Source organism: Sciurus vulgaris, assembly GCF_902686455.1.
Source record: "Sciurus vulgaris genome assembly, chromosome: 8".
Taxonomy (NCBI): domain Eukaryota; kingdom Metazoa; phylum Chordata; class Mammalia; order Rodentia; family Sciuridae; genus Sciurus; species Sciurus vulgaris.
The window spans coordinates 40,742,956-40,760,075 of NC_136468.1; the positions used below are offsets into that span (position 1 = coordinate 40,742,956).

A 17,120-nucleotide genomic window follows, 5' to 3' on the forward strand; every position below is an offset into this window, starting at 1 on the left:
TTTGGGCTTGGCTTATTTCACTTATCATGATATTCTCCAACTCTAAATTCATTTTTAATTTGCTGTAAGAACCGTTGGAAAGCTGTCAGGGATCCTGGAGACAAGTGGATCCGAATTATCAGAGGAATTCAGTTTCAAATTACACGATTTCCATCCCCACCCCTATCCTCGCCCTCGGAAATCCTGGGTGAATAGTGGATTTCTACCGTAAATCTCTAAGCTCAGTTTTGTGTATGGTATTTTTCATGTTATCTGTTAGAGTCAGTTTTCCAACTGTTAAAGATATCTTTATAGAAAGAATATCCCTTCTCACTTCTTTAACCCATGATGAAGAAAACAGCTTAAAATACTGCAAAGTTAAACCCATAACAAAACAAAGCAACCTTCATTTGCTCCTCCTGCTTGTTTTTATGTTCCTACAGTACAAATAGGAACACTAAATGAAAGGTGACTTGCTCTTATATTGCAAGTTTTCTCATGTTTTTCAGAAATAAAGTTGATCTGTGCAAAGCTATCTGCAGCTTGGGGAAAAAAAGGCATCTGCAATATTAACAACTGTTTATGGTGTAATTTTCTCTTCTTGCTGATCTTAATCAGTTTTAGTAATATAACTGCTTTCTAAGAGGGAGGCACAAACATTCTCCCGTGTATTTTTTTAAAAAATGAAAGCCCAATTTATTAGTTATTTTCTGAAGTGACAAACCTTAAAATTGTCCTGTGTCTTTTTTGGTTTACTTACAGATTTTCTATCTTCATGAAGAACTTTTCTTAAAATAATAATTGTACATACCTACATGGTACAGTGTGACAATTTAATACATGCATAATGATCAAGTTAGAGAAATACTTTCATCTCCTTAAACATTTATCATTTCTTTGTCTTGGGAACCTCTGACTTCTAGTTCTTTATAAAAATATGACAAATTATAGTTGACTATAGTTACCCTACTGTGCTGTAGAACATTAGAACTTATTCCTTCCATGAAACTCTACTTTGGTATCCTACCCAAGCAACCTCTATCCCTCCTCCCCCTGAACATATTAAATATGCATTCATTATAGTTAGATAAAATGTTTTCCAAAAGCACAATCAATATTAATCAAGAAAGATGCTTCCATGCTTTACTATAGATCACAAAACCCCTATTGACTCTATATAATAGCTTTGTAATTTCTTTGCAGAAGGTAAATATTATATTTTGCCAGGTCTCAAGGACATAGCATGATAAAGTTAATAATTTATGTTTAATAGAGTAGAAATAGAAGAGGTGAGTAGAAGATATTTATTGAGCTTTCCTCAAGCAGCTTTATTAAGATTTAGAGCATATATAAGTTGTTCACTTAAAGTGTACAATTTTATGACTTTAGTATATTTACAGATATGTGCAGCCATAACTACAGTGAATTTTAGAATATTTTAATCAGTTCAAAAAGAAATACTGTACTGTTAGCTGTTAGCTATATATACATTATGTATAATATATAATTCCATATATTATGTACAATATTATGTATAATAGTATGTATAATAGTATATATACTTAATAATATGTAATTAGTGTATTTTGAAATATTATACATGGAGTATAACTCATTGTAATTAGGATCTCATTCTTGTGATTGTGAATGATGTGGAGTTTCACTGTTTGTGTATATGAACATAGGAAGTTTTGTCTGACTCATTCTATTGTCTTCCTATTCCCATCCCCCTCTTCCCTCATTCCCCTTTATCTAATCCAATGAACTTCTATCCCCTGCTCCTTATTGTGTGTTAGCATCCATGTATCAGAGGGAACATTCAGTCTTTGGTTTTGGGGGATTGGCTTATTTCACTTAGTATGATAGTCTCCAGTTCCGTCTAATTACCTGCAAAAGTCATAAAGTCATTCTTTTTATGGCTGAGTAATATTCCACTTTGTATATATGCCACATTTTCTTTATCCATTCATTGATTGAAAGGCACATAGGTTAATTTCATAGCTTAGCTATTGTGATCTGAGTTGCTATAAACATTGATGTGGCTGCATCACTGTAGTACACTGATATTAAGTCCTTTGGGTGTATACTGAGGAGTGGAATAACTGGGTCAAATGGCAGTTGCTTTCCAAGTTTTGTGAGGAATCTCTATACTGCTTTCCAGAGTGGTTGCACCAATTTTCAGTTCCACCAGCAATGTATGAGTATACCTTTTCCTCCACATCCTTGCCAACATTTGTTGTTACTTGTATTCTTGATAATTGCCATTCTGAATGGAATGAGATGGAATCTCAGTGTAGTTTTAATTTGCATTTCTCTAATTGCTAGAGATGTTGAACATTTTTTCATATATTTGTTGACCATTTGTATTTCTTCTTCCGTGAGGTACTTGTTCAATTCCTTTGTCCATTTATTGACTGGGTCGTTTGTTTTTTTTGGGGTGGTTTTTTTTTTTTTTTTTGAGTTCTTTATATATTCTGGAGATTAATCTGATGTGCAGATGGCAGAGATTTTTCTCCTATTCTGTGGGCTCTCTCTTCATGTTCTTGATTCCTTTGCTGTGAAGAATCTCCTTAGTTTGATACCATTTCACTTTTTGATTCTTGATTTTACTTCTTGCCTTTTAGGATTCTTGTTGGGGAAGTCAGTTCCTAAGCTGATGTGATGGAAAGCTAGTCCTGCATTTTCTTTTCGTAGGCGCAGGGTCTCTGGTCTAATGTCTAGGTCCTTGATCCACTTTGAGTTGAGTTTTGGAATGAACCACATTTTGGGTATGTATTTATCAACTGATGAACATTTATGTTGTGTCCATCTCTTGGCTATTATAAATAGTGTTGCTATAAATAGCAACACTAGCAATAAAATACTAGCAACACTAGCAACTAAATAGCAATAGTCTGTATACAAGTTTTTTTGTGGACTCTGGGTGGACTCGTTTTCATTTGTGAGGTGGATACCTAGGTGTCCAATTACTGGGTCATAGGTAAATGAGGGTAATGAATAGCCAGAAAGTTTTTCAGAGTGACTGACTGTTTTATATTTTTGTAGCAACATATGAAGTTTCCAGTTTATTCACCTTCCTGTCTACACATTATTATCTGACATTTTGAGAATGGCCATCTTACTGGGTGTCGGGTAATATATTTCATTGTAGTGCCATTTGCATTTTCCTGATTATTAATGATGTAAGTAATTTTTCACCCGCATATTGGACATTTATACATGTTCTCTTGTTCTCTGGGGATACCCACTCAGCTCTTCACACACACACAAAAAAAGAGTTCATGGCTTTTTTACTGAATTATACGAGTCATTTGTATATTTTAAATTCAACTTTCTTATCAGATATGCTATATTATATTTACTCATTTTGGGATATTAAACTAACCTTGCTTTTCTGGGGTAAATGCCGCTTGGTCTGTATATGTATCTGTATCTATCAATCAATAGATATAGATTGATCAATCAATCAATAGATATGCAGACCTTGTTCTATAGTATTAGGATTTTTTTTCTTTCTTTGGTGCTAGGGAAACCTAACACTGGACTGTATTGCTGGACTCAGGATGAATCTAGAACTGTTCCATCTTCTCCTATTTTTGGAAGTATTTTAGAGGAATTTGTGTTAATTCTTCTTTTAACATTTGGTAGGATTCCTTGTTGATGCCATCTGAGCCAGGCCTTTTCTTTGTGGGTAACATTGTGATTACTGATTCCATCCCTTTACTATTTACTATGGGTTGTCTTTTTCTTCTTGAATAAGTTTTAAAGTTTATGTTTTTAGGAATTTGCTATTCTCATCTAATTATCTAATTTATTGACATGGAATTGTCATCGTATTCTTCAATAAGACCTTCAGTGGTGTCCTCTATTTCATTTTTGTTTCTAGTAATTTGAATTTTCTATTTATCTCAGCAAATCTTGGTGCAGTTCCATCAACTTTGTTAATACTTTCAAAGAACTGACTTTGGGTTTCATTGATTTTTCTCTATTATTTTCCATTTTGTTAACAGTAATTCCCTTTCCAATCTTTAGCCTTCCTCCTTCTGTCACTTTTATGTTTTGTACGCTCTTATTTTTTCCAGAGTTTGAGGTACAAGGTTAATCTATAATGTTGAAATCTTTGTCTTTTAATAGAGCCATTTATATATTTATGATTTCCCCTCCATGCACTACTTTATTGGCATCCCATAAATTTTGGTATATTGCATCTTTATTTTAATTCTTCTTTAAACATTTTCTAATTTCACTTTTCTTCTTTTGTTTAATTTCCACATATTCTTAAGTATATTAAATTTCATTCTGTTACTGATTTCTAATTTTATTCCATTATGACTAAAGAATATATTTTGTGTGAATCTCATCTTTTAAAATTTACCTAGGCTTATTTTATAGGATAGAACATGATGCACCCTGGTAGGACATGTTCTATGTGCATTTCAAAAGAATTTATACTCTACTGTTGTTGGGAATAGTGTTCTCTAGATGTCTGTTAAGTCATATTGTTTTATGGTATTGTTCTCTATTTCCTTATTAAAATTCTATTTTTTTCTATCTATATTGAAAGTGTTAGTGCAGAAATACTTAAGTATTATGGAAATCTGTATCTTCCCAATTTGTTTCTGTCAGATTTTGATTTGTGCATTTTGGTGCTTGGTTATTAAGTGTATATAGTTTACAATTATTGTATCTTCCTCATGGATTGACCCGATTATCATTATAAAATGTCCTTTGTTATCTCTGGTGACGTTTTTGGTTTTAAAATCTTCCTTGCATGATACGTACATAGCCACTCCAGCTTTCCTGTGGTTGCTTTGTGCATGATGTGTCATTGCCATCATTTCTTTCTACTTTTAATCTATTCGTATTCTCCTTAGGAGGTGCTCGGTTAGCTTACTGATATATAAAGGAGACCAAGTAAAGGGATCTAGCCATTAGTCACTCTCCATTTCTTTCAATCCTTTGTGCTGCTGCAGAGCCAAAACGTTACTCTGAATTTCAGAAACTAACTTTTTATTCTCATTGCATATAGAGCTGAATTTTTTGATATATTATATTATTTTTGATATATCTTATATTTTTATAAGATATTTCAAACTTACAAATACTGAAATTCCCACAGGGTAATATACAGGTTTTATAATTATAAACTAAGTTATTATTAAGTGCCTACCTTCAGATATTACACATATTTGTCTCTTTAGAATAAAATGAGTTATTTGGTATTTTAACATATTTGTTAATTCTGAGTTTTAAAGAATTCTAATCTTGAATTCTAATCTGGTTTGCATTAAACCAGAAAACAGTCTAATTCAGGTTACAAACGGGAATCCATTTGCATATGCTATCGCTCTGTATCTGTTATATATAACCCAACACATACTTTCAAAGTAGTTGAAACCTGAGTATTGCAGATTTAATTACATAACATTTAGTTGTCTTAAATCATATCAGAAACAAGACAGAATAAACAAAAAATATAAATTTTAATGTATATTTTATATATATTTTTGATTTGAGGAAGAAAGTTTGTTGGAGGTTTGCTGAACAGCTCTGTGCATCGTGCCATTAAACAGATGCCTGAGAAGGAGATGTAGAGCTATCCTCCCAGTACCAAGCTCAGCCTCCTCATCTCTACCAGGAGTTCAAGTGGTCATTATAATTCCTACTTAATTAACTATTTGATACATTCTAGAGCTCAGATTAGAATGAAGTTTATAAAGTATGTGACTTGCTGATTGCTAATATAATTTTAAGATTTCTATATTTAACATTCTAAAGAAGACATGTAAAACTTTTTAGGAAACAGTTGAGAAGTAACTAACCCAAAATATGAGCTGATATTAATTATTCAAATTAAAAATTTTGCTTGAAAATAAATATTAAGTAAAAATAAATAAATGTTAAACAATTCCTGTTTAAATATTATATACTTTTCTGGTATTGATGCTGCCACACAGTGAAGATTTCTACACTTATTTTATCATCAACTTTGGATTGGGAAATAATTTTTCAAAACTAAAATCAGAGGTAATGTGAGGACCACAGAGGCATTTAGGAAGAAGTAATACTCCATAAAACAAAAGTGTAGTTACTAATTTTTCTGAAGACAAAAGTCTATTGCAAAGAATAGATTATCTAAAACATTTCAGTAATTGATGCAAATTTCATTAGTAATATCTTTTAAAATATTTTCTTTGTTTCAATCTAGGTAAAATACTTAAAATTGAACCTAGGGGAACTTAACCCCTTTACCCAGCTTAGATACAATGTTCTTATATTGAAGGTGTTAGAATTACTTTAAAATTAGATGAAATGGTAACACATCCCTTATTTCAACCTACAGATATTTAAAAAAAAATATTTATTTGAAGTTCACAGATTGCAATTGTCAAAGTTTTTAGAGCCTTTGGGGTTAAATTCTTAGAAAATTTACAGCTGAGGAGGAGTTAAGAGAAAAGGAAGAAGTGTTTTGTGGTGATTCCAAAGACCTTTTAGTTAAAAAATAAAAACGAAAGCAAAAAGACTTCAGAAAGATGCTTTATCTTAGGAAATAATACTTTTGAATCAGGTTAACTTTATAACTACAAACAATGAAATAAAAAGCAAACCTTATTATAATGATAATGACTCTGTTCTTAGAAGCTACACTTGTGAGAGGCACTTGTATATTAGTATCTCTAATTAAGTTTACTCATTAAATTGGGAAATGGATTTTGTTTGAGGAAACTTTGGTATTTTCAAGTTATACAATGATCACTTGAGAGTTTTGTTCAGTGAAATTTTTTTCATGGTGAGATCTTTAGTAATTAAAAATCATCTTTCACGTTTCTGTTGTATAGATACCTTTTTCTTACAGTGCTGTTCTTCAAATATTATATACTATTTGGAGATTTTCTGCCTACTGTGCCCATAAGATACTCTGGTGTCCTAGTAAGGATAGTTCCTGATGGTGCTTATTGTTTAAGTAGCCTGGTTGTGGTCGTGCAGGAGCCTCAAACAAGAGTAGTATACCTAGGAAGACTGCTTTCCTTAAATTTTATACATATATATATATATATATATATATATATATATATATATATTTCTTTTTAGATATACATGACAGCAGAGTGTATTTTGACATGTTATACATACATGGAGTGTAACTTATTCTAATTAGGATTCCATTCTCGTGGTTGTACATGATGTGGAGTTTCACTAGTCATGTGTTCATATATGAACATAGGAAAGTGATGTCCAGTTCATTCTATTGTCTTTCCTATTGCCATCACCCTCTTCCCTTCATCCTCCTTTATCTAATCCAATGAACTTCTATTTGTCCCTCCCCCTCCCTTATTATTTGTTAGCATCCACATATCAGAAAGAACATTTGACCTTTGATTTGGGGACTGGCTTATTTCACTTAGCATGATGGTATCCAGCTCCATCCATTTATCAGCAAAATGCCATAATTTCATTCTTCTTTATGGCTGAATAATATTCCTTTAGGTATATATACCACATTTTCTTTATCTATTCATCAGTTGAAGGGTACCTACGTTGGTTCCATAGCTTAACCATTGTGAATTGAGCTGCTGTAAACATGGATATGGCTGCATCACTGTAGTGTGCTGATTTTAAGCCCTTTGGGTGTATACTGAGGAGTGAGATAACTGGATCAAATGGGGGTTCCATTCCAAGTTTTCTAAGGAAACGCCATATCACTTCACATAATGGTTGCCTCAATGTGCAATCCTACTCAGCAGTGTATGAGTGTACCTTTTACCCCACATCCTCACCAACATTTATTGTTACTTGTATTTTTGATAACTGCCATTCTGAATGGAGTGAGATGGAATCTCAGTGTAGTTTTAATTTGCATTTCTCTAATTGCCCGAGATGTTGAACAGTTTTTCATATGTTTCTTTCTTTTTCTTTTCACGCAGATCTAGTTTATTCATTTTACAGCTAAATGGTACTCCATTACATGAGAATGATACAATTTATATTTACAGTCTTTTGTTGATGAACATTTGATTTGATCCAGTTTTTCAAGATTATAAACAAGACAGCAGTGAAAACTCTAGAAATTGCATTTGTATCCATTGAATCACTCTAGTAAAAACAGGTACAGAATAACTATGTTGCATTAACATTAACCAAAATGTTTGCTTTGTGGTTTGAGTTAGTTATTATCACAATTCCTAAGCCAATTACCACTGTAAGAAATGCCCTTACATTTTTGCCCTTTACATTTGGACAATATATCTCTTTTCAAGCAAATAAAATCATATAGAACAGGAGTCAGCCAACTTTTCCCTAAAGGTCAAGAAGTAAATATTTTAGACTCTGCCAGTCAAGGAGCCAAATTGAGGTTAAGTAGCCATAGAACTATTTAAAATGTAACATTTGAAAGATGTAAAGAGGATGGGAATAGCTCAGTGACAGAGCACTTGCCTACTGCATGTGAGACCCTGACTTTGATCCCCAAGACGGACAAAAGAAAAAGGAAAAGGAAAAGGTAAGACCCTCCCTAGTTAGGCTTATGGGTTGTAAAACCAAACCAAACCAAACAAGCAACTGAGCAGAGCAGATTTGCCCACCCCCACGATAGAAGAAAGGCATTCCAAAAGTTACTTCGTTTCATTAAAAGGCAGTCACCTTCAGTAAATACAAAGTATAATTTGACTCAACAGAAAAATGAAAGTGAATATGATGTTACAGTTAAGAAAAATTTCTTATGGAGATGTTCTGTATAATTATCTAATTATTACAAAAACTTTGGGGGACAGATTTAATCAAATTTTAGACTTTTGGAGAGAGATTTAATCTTATTCTTATTTTTGAAGATCTATAATAAATTTTAGAAATGAATGGATTCCTGCCACTTAAGAATTAATTAGAAAAAAATTGAGATTCAATGGAAAAGCTGTTATTTTCTAGCTTAATCATTTTCCTGTTCCGAGTTTATTCGTTTAAATAGCAACATGCAAATACAGGTGTTTTGGTTTGTTTTTCCTGGAAGTGAACCTGACCCACTTATTTTATGTCTTTATTGAACTTGAACCAACACTTGAAAAAGTAATTTAAAGATAGATTCTTTTTTTTTTTTTACCAGTAATACTTGTATTTATTTTTTTTTTTGCATTTTATTTTTTATTTTTATTTTTTTATTTATTTTTATTTTATTTTAATTAAAAATCATAAATTTACATAGGGCAATGTTGTTTGATTCATTCTGTTATGTTTTTCCCTTCCCCCCCACCCCTCCCACCATTCTTTTCCCTCTATACAGTCCTTCCTTCCTCGATTCTTACCACCCTCATTATCCCTATCCCTAAACCTAACCCTAACTCTAACACTAACCCCTTCTACCCCCCCTTATATGTCCTCATCTGCTTATCAGCGAGATCATTCGTCCTTTAGTTTTTTGAGATTGGCTTATCTCACTTAGCATGATATCCTCCAATTTCATCTATTTGCCTGCAAATGCCATAATTTTATCATTCTTCATGGCAGAGTAATATTCCATTGTATATATATGCCACAGTTTCTTTATCCATTCATCAACTGAAGGGCATCTAGGTTGGTTCCACAATCTGGCTATAGTGAATTGAGCAGCTATGAACATTGATGTGGCTGTATCTCTGTAGTATGCTGATTTTAAGTCCTTTGGGTATAGGCCAAGGAGTGGGATAGCTGGGTCAAATGGTGGTTCCATTCCAAGCTTTCTGAGGAATCTCCATACTGCTTTCCAGAGTGGCTGCACTAATTTGCAACCCCACCATGAATGTATGAATGTACCTTTTTCCCCACATTCTCGCCAACACCTATTGTTGCTTATGTTCTTGATAATCGCCATTCTAATTGGGATGAAATGAAATCTTAGGGTAGTTTTGATTTGCATTTCTCTTATTACTAGAGATGTTGAACATTTTTTCATATATCTGTTGATTGCTTGTACATCTTCTTCTGTGAAGTGTCTGTTCATTTCCTTAGCCCATTTGTTGATTGGATTATTTGTATTCTTGGTGTAGAGTTTTTTGAGTTCTTTATAGATTTGGAATATTAGCGCTCTATCTGAAGTATGAGTGGCAAAGATATTCTCCCACTCTGTAGGCTCTCTGTTCACGTTACTGATAGTTTCCTTTGCTGAGAGAAAGCTTTTTAGTTTGAATCTATCCCAGTTGTTGATTCTTGCTTTTATTTCTTGTGCTATGGGAGTCCTGTTAAGGAAGTCTGCTCCTAAGCCAACAAGGTGAAGATTTGGACCTACTTTTTCTTCTATAAGATGAAGGGTCTCTGGTCTGATTCCGAGGTCCTTGATCCATTTTGAGTTGAGTTTTGTGCAGGGTGAGAGATAGGGGTTTAATTTCATTCTGTTGCATACGGTTTTCCAGTTTTCCCAGCACCATTTGTTGAAGAGGCTATCTTTTCTCCATTGCATATTTTTGGCACCTTTGTCTAGTATGAGAAAATTGTATTTATTTGGGTTTGTGTCCATGTCCTGTACTCTGTACCATTGATCTACCTGTCTATTTTGGTACCAATACCATGCCATTTTTGTTACTATTGCTTTGTAATAGAGTTGAAGATCTGGTATTGCGATATTCCCTGCTTCACTCTTTCTACTGAGGATTGTTTTAGCTATTCTGGGTTTCTTATTCTTCCAGATGAATTTCATAATTACTTGCTCTATTTCTGTAAGGTACACCATTGGGATTTTAATTGGAATTGCATTGAATCTGTATAGCACTTTTGGTAGTATGGCCATTTTGACAATGTTAATTCTTCCTATCCATGAACATGGGAGATCTTTCCATCTTCTAAGGTTTTCTTTAATTTCTTTCTTTAGTGTTCTGTAGATCTCATTGTAGAGGTCTTTCACCTCTTTTGTGAGATTGATTCCCAAGTATTTTATTTTTTTGATGCTATTGTGAATGGGATAGTTTTCCTAATTTCTCTTTCTGAAGATTCATCACTTACGTATAAAAATGCATTGGATTTATGAGCATTGATCTTGTAACCTGCTACTTTACTGAATTCACTTATGAGTTCTCAGAGTTTTCTGGTGGAATTTCCAGGTTCCTCTAAATATATAATCATTTCATCAGCGAACAGGGATAGTTTGAGTTCCTCTTTTCCAATTCGTATCCCTTTAATTTCTTTGGTTTGTCTAATTGCTCTGGCCAGAGTCTCAAGAACAATGTTGAATAGAAGTGGTGAAAGAGGGCATCCCTGCCTTGTTCCAGTTTTTAGGGGGAATGCTTTCAGTTTTTCACCATTTAGAATGATATTGGCCATGGGCTTAGTGTAGATGGCCTTCACAATGTTAAGGAATGATCCCACTACCCCAGTTTTTTCTAGTGTTTTAAGCATGAAGGGATGCTGTATTTTATCGAATGCTTTTTCTGCATCTATTGAAATAATCATGTGATTCTTAACTTTTAGTCTGTTGATATGGTGAATGACATTTATTGATTTCTGGATGTTGAACCAATCTTGCATCCCTGGGATAAAACCCACTTGATCGTGGTGCACTACCTTTTTAACATATTTTTGTATGCGATTTGCTAAAATTTTGTTGAGAATTTTTGCGTCGATGTTCATTAAGGATATTATAGGTCTGAAATTTTCTTTCCGTGATGTGTCTCTGTCTGGTTTAGGTATCAGGGTGATATTGGCTTCATAGAATGAGTTTGGGAGGGTTCCCTCCTCTTCTACTTTATGGAATACTTTGAGAAGTATTGGAATGAGCTCTTCTTTAAAGGTTTTGTAGAACTCAGCTGAGAACCCATCTGGTCCCGGACTTTTCTTTGTTGGTAGGCTTTTGATGACCTCTTCTATTTCATTGCTTGAAATTGATTTATTTAAGTTGTGTATGTCCTCCTCGTTCAGTTTAGGTAATTCATAAGTCTCTAGAAACTTGTTGATGTCTTTGAGATTTTCTGTTTTGTTGGAGTATAGATTTTCAAAATAGTTTCTAATTATGTTTTGTATTTCACTCGTGTCTGTTGTGATATTTCCTTGTTCATTTTGAACTTTAGTAATTTGAGTTTTCTCCCTCTTTCTCTTTGTTAGTGTGGCTAAGGGTTTATCAATTTTGTTTATTTTTTCAAAGAACCAACTATGTATTTTGTTAATATTTCTGATTGTTTCTTTTGTTTCAATTTCATTGATTTCGACTCTGATTTTAACTATTTCCTGTCTTCTACTACTTTTGGTGTTGGTCTGCTCTTCTTTTTCTAGGGCTTTGAGCTGTAATGTTAAGTCGTTTATTAGTTGATTTGTACTTCTTTTGTTGAATGCGCCCCATGAAATAAATCTTCCTCTAAGTACTGCTTTAATAGTGTCCCAGAGATTTTGATATGATGTGTCTTTGTTCTCATTTACTTCTAAGAATTTTTTAATTTCCCTCCTGATGTCTTCTGTTATCCATTCATCGTATAATAGTGTATTATTTAATCTCCAAGTATTGGAGAAGTTTCTGTTTTTTATTCTGTCATTTATTTCTAATTTCAGTCCATTATGATCTGATAGAGTACAAGGTAGTATCTCTATCTTCTTGTATTTGCTAAGAGTAGCTTTGTGGCATAAAACATGGTCTATTTTAGAGAAGGATTCATGTGCTGCTGAGAAGAAAGTGTATTCGTTCTTTGTTGGGTGGTATATTCTATATAAGTCAGTTAAGTCTAAATTGTTGATTGTGTTATTGAGATCTATGGTTTCTTTATTCAATTTTTGTTTGGACGATCTATCCAGCGGTGAGAGAGGTGTGTTAAAATCACCTAGTATTATTATGTTGTGTACTATTTGATTTCTGGAATTGACAAGGATTTGTTTGATGTACATGGATGAGCCAATGTTCAGGGCATAGATATTTATGATTGTTATGTCTTGCTGATTTATGCTTCCCTTAAGCAGTATGTAATGTCCTTCTTTATCCCTCTGACTAGTTTTGGCTTGAAGTCCACATTATCTGAAATGAGGATGGATACTCCAGCTTTTTTGCTGTGTCCGTGTGCATGGTATGTTTTTTCCCATCCTATCACCTTTAGTCTATGGGTATCTCTTTCTATGAGATGGGTCTCTTGCAGGCAGCATATTGTTGGATTTTTCTTTTTAATCCAATCTGCCAGTCTGTGTCTTTGATTGATGAGTTCAGGCCATTAACATTCAGGGTTATTATTGTGATATGATTTGTATTCCTAGTCATTGGACTCATTTTTGTTTTTTGGCATGATTTGGTTTCTCCTTTATTTGGGTATTCCTTTAGGCTAGTTCCTCCCATTGCTGATTTACATCGTTGTTTTTCATCTCTTCCTCATGGAATATTTTGCTGAGAATGTTCTGTAATGCTGGCTTTCTTTTTGTAAATTCCTTTAGCTTTTGTTTATCATGGAAGGATCTTGTCTCATTGTCAAATCTGAAAGTAAGTTTTGCTGGGTATAAAATTCTTGGTTGGCATCTGTTTTCTATCAGGGCTTGATAAATGTTGTTCCAGGCCCTTGTAGCTTTTAGGGTCTGGATTGAAAAATCTGCTGATATTCTTATTGGTTTCCCCCTGAATGTAATCTGATTCTTTTCTCTCGCGGCCTTTAAAATTCTCTCTTTATTTTGTATGTTAGGTATTTTCATAATAATGTGCCTTGGTGTAGGTCTGTTGTAATTTTGCATGTTTGGAGTCCTATAAGCCTCTTGTACTTGGTTTTCCATTTCATTCTTCAGATTTGGAAAATTTTCTGATATTATTTCATTGAATAGATTGTTCATTCTTTCAGTTTGTTTCTCTAAGCCTTCCTCAATCCCAATAATTCTTAAATTTGGCCTTTTCATGATATCCCATATTCTTGTAGATTCTGTTCATGATTTCTTACCATCTTTTCTGTTTGGTCAACCTTGTTTTCAAGATTAAATATTTTGTCTTCAATATCTGAGGTTCTGTCTTCTAGGTGATCTATCCTGTTGGTTATGCTTTTTATGGAGTTTTTACCTTGGTTTATTGTTTCCTTCATTTCAAGGATTTTGTTTGTTTTTTTTTTCAGTATCTCTAATTCTTTATTGAAATGTTCTTTTGCTTCCCTTATTTGCTCTTTTAACTGTTGATTGGTGTGTTCATTTAATGCCTGCATTTGTTCGTTCATCTCCTCGTTTGCTTCCCTGATTGTTTTAATTATGTACATTCTGAACTCCCTTTCTGACATTTCTTCTGCTGTGCTGTCATTGGGTTTTATTGATATAGTATCTAGGTTTGTTTTGGACATTTTCTTCCCTTGTTTTCTCATATAGGTCAGATGTCAGTGGGACTCTGTGATATTGCAGATTTCCTCTATTGGCTTATAGTGTCCCTGTAGATTTCCAGTGTATCACCTACCAGCCTTCAGTAGCCTGAAGTCTTGGATTAACTTGATAATGTAGTGCTTCCAGAGAACACTCCCCCTAGCCCGCTACTGGTTCCAGGGATAGAGACCTGGAGAGGTCTCTTGCTGCCCAGCCCTGTTCCCAGAGGCTGCTTGCAGGTCGGAGGTCTCCACTGGCTTGGGGACTTGTGGCTGGCTCTGTGTAGACAGGCTCTCACTGGGCGGTCTGCCCCGAGAAGCTAGCCTAGAGAGGCGCTTCCCGCCAGAGGGTGCTGGGCTGCTTGGGGAAGTCCAAGGCACCCTGTGCTGGTCTCTGAAGCAACCTGCGGGTGGGCTGGAACTGGCCGGGTGGGCCGGAGCTGGCCGCACTGTTTCTGTGCAGAAAGGTTCTCACTGGGGGGCCTGCTCCACAAGGCTGGAGAATCTGTCCCTGTGGGAGGAGCCCACTGCCAGAGTGCAAAGAGCTGCCTGGGGGAGACTCTATCTGCCCTGTCCTACTCTAATAAGCCGCTTGAATCCGGGCCTGCCGCCCAGCTGAGCTTCACTGGGTGGGGGAGACTCACCCCGTGGTTCTATTTTAGTCCCAGTTTCTCAATGCCTCCCCTTCTTGAATCCTGGGTTCTGGAACGACTGGAGATGCAGTCACCCTCTAGTCCACCATCTTGGATCGCCCCATGGAAAAAGCCTGCAGCTGGAGGGGGACAAGGCTGCCTGGAGAGGTCTCTGGCTGCCCAGCCCTGGTCCCAGAAGCTGCTTGCGTGTCGGAGGTCTCCGCTGGCTTGGGGACTTGCGGCTGGCTCTGCGTCAAGAGGCTCTCAAAGATAGAGTCTTAAATGAGTTGAATCAACTTGGTTCAAAATGTTATTGATAAGAATGGGGTCAAATTCAAAAACTTGGTAGCCGACCTGAAACTTACAAAGGAGAGGTCAGTCTCCAAGCCCATTCAGTAAACGGAATTCTTCTCCAAGAGACTCTGGGGTCAGCAAGAAAATTAGACATGGCTTCTGGGCACTGGGGCTCTGCCTGGCATTATCCGTAAGATATCCATGAGAGATGCACACATTCTCTCTCTCTCTCTCTCTCTCTCTCTCTCTCTCTCTCTCTCTCTCACGCACACACACACACTCTCTCTCTCTCTCTCCTCTCTACCACACCTCTTCACATACCATTTCCCCTTCCATGTCTATCGATGTGCTACACATTGACTCCCTTCACACACACTTAATGCATACGAGACACATGCTTACATACCTATAGAAACACACTCTGCTTTATGGCTTTACACGGAACTCGTTTTCACACATACCCATACTTTCAACATGTTTTTTCCCACAGAGAGCAAATAGTATGCTGTTATTCCATGTACAAACAGAAACAACATATATCCCATTTGTTTACAATAAAAATAAATTTAAAAAAAATCAAAAAGAAAAAAGAAAAAAAAAGAAACAGTATCGTTCACTCCATATTAATGCAGTTCCCCAACCAAGGTTGCTTTGTGTTTTTGGACAGAAAGAAACTACACATTGAAAGGCTACCAACTGCCAGGACAGTAATTTTCTTGGTAAATACTATCAAAGGTTTTCCAATCATTTTCATGAAAAGTCTAACATGGTGTTGGTATATATATATATATATATATATATATATATATATATATATATATGCAACATATATGATTTTAGGTTATATTTCAACAGTGTAGGTACTTTATAATGTACATAATATCTCTCATGTATATCATACAATATTACCTTTGTAGAGGAATAACTTCAATAGTTTTTTGTTTTTTTTTTTTGAGAAAGAGAATGAGGTGGTTCGGAGCGATGGGACAGTCATTCAGAGATATTGTCTATGCCCTCTGCGTTTTCTCCAGTCCTATCCATTTTTTTTTTCCCTGCAGCTGCTGTTATAATTAGGAAAGTGATCCTCAGATGACACTCAGGACTGTTGTTTCTGTACGCGTTATTGGAACAGAGCATCTTCTCATTTGAACCTTGACATGCTTTCATCTTTCTTTGATTTGGTGGTCCAGTTCTGAATTGCCAGTGGGCCCCAACATTCCAACCAGGTTTTCAGGGAAAGTCCCATTAGAGTTGAATTATTACACTCTATTCTACATGAATTCTGTACAAATATGTGTCCATTTGAGTGTCCATACCTCTATGAACTGATTGGTTGCACCAAATTCATTTTCCCCTCTGACTTCCTCTCTTGTGTCATTGGCTAATACCGTGTACCCCGCTGTTTCCAGCTGGTCTGCCCTTATACACCAGGTATAGGGAATCCAAAGTGCGTCAAGTTCTTTGACTCTCCACCAGGTGGAGCAGCTTCACCTTCGTGAGTCTACAAAATAGGATCTCAGTTTGGGTGGCCAAGATCCCCCTCAAGATGCTTGTGAGGAGGAGTGGAGGGGGTACAGCTGGATTTGAGTTTAAGGTTTCAAGTGAAGAGCAACTGCATCACATCCAGGTCTCAGATTTATTGTTGAGCAAGGTGGAGGTTAGTATTTGTGGCCTGAATCACCATGTGCAGAAACAAGCAGAACCCTGCTGTTGGGCCCAGTCTAGTGTCCCCTTTTCCACAACTCCTAACCAGAACCTTAGAATGTGATCTTATTTGAGATAAGGTATTTACAAAGACAATCAAATTAAAATGAGGCCATCAGGGTAGGTCCTCATGTGTACGGGGTACTTATCAGAAAAGGAAATTTGGACACAGGTGCCCTTAGAGGGAAGACAATGGAAGACAGGAACAGACAGTCACCTACAAGCCAGCGAGAGAGCTCAGAACATCCTCACA

At 35.5% G+C, this 17,120-nt stretch overlaps 1 protein-coding gene across 1 annotated transcript in view; it reads left to right on the top strand.

Annotated features, from left to right (window-relative positions):
- The window catches only part of VWDE (von Willebrand factor D and EGF domains), an 86,034-nt gene that overhangs the window by 722 nt on the left and 68,192 nt on the right, over positions 1–17,120 (top strand). The window lies entirely within an intron of this gene.